This window comes from Egretta garzetta, unplaced genomic scaffold, assembly GCF_000687185.1.
Source record: "Egretta garzetta isolate BGI_Z169 unplaced genomic scaffold, ASM68718v1 scaffold30, whole genome shotgun sequence".
NCBI classification, from domain to species: Eukaryota; Metazoa; Chordata; class Aves; order Pelecaniformes; family Ardeidae; genus Egretta; species Egretta garzetta.
Window position 1 is genome coordinate 5,416,140 of NW_009258383.1, and position 712 is coordinate 5,416,851.

Consider the following 712-nt stretch of genomic DNA (forward strand, 5'->3'; position numbering starts at 1 on the left):
CGGACTGAAGGGGCGTGCAGTGGCATGCTGAGTCACCCCTCACAGGAGAGTAGTGGTTGTGCTGGAGAACACCTTACATCTCATTTGTTTTCCTGAGGTCTAAATGCCACAAACTCTGCATTTTGAAAAACTACAAGAAATAACAAACATACTAACCTAGGTTGGTTTGGGTTTTTTTTTTTGTCAGATACTTTTGTAAACAACTTTTTTTTGCGTCCACTATTTTCTCTGCACAGAGATAATATTTTTGGACGAGTCTGCTTAGGCTTAAGTTGTTGTCTGGACATTTTCCTTTTACGAGCAATTCCTGGTTCATAACTAGATCTCATACAGTGCTCGTGGTGGTTTGCCCCTGGCTGGACGCTAGGGGCCCACCAAAGCCGCTCTATCACTCCTCTCTTTAACCACACAGAGGAGAGAAAAGTAGATCAAAGGGCTCATGGGTCGAGATAAGGACAGGGAGAGATAATTAGTCACGGGCAAAACAGACTCAACTTGTTAAAATTGATTTAATTTATTATCAATCAAAATCAGAGAAGGAGAGGATAAAAACTGCTGAATCTTAAAACACCTTCCCCGCACCCCTCCTTTCTTCCTGGGCTCAACTTCATTCCCAGTTCCTCTACCTAATTCTCCCCAGCGGTGCAGGGGGATGGGAATGGGAGTTGGGGTCAGTTCATCACATGTTGTCTCTGCCGCTTCTTCCTCAGGA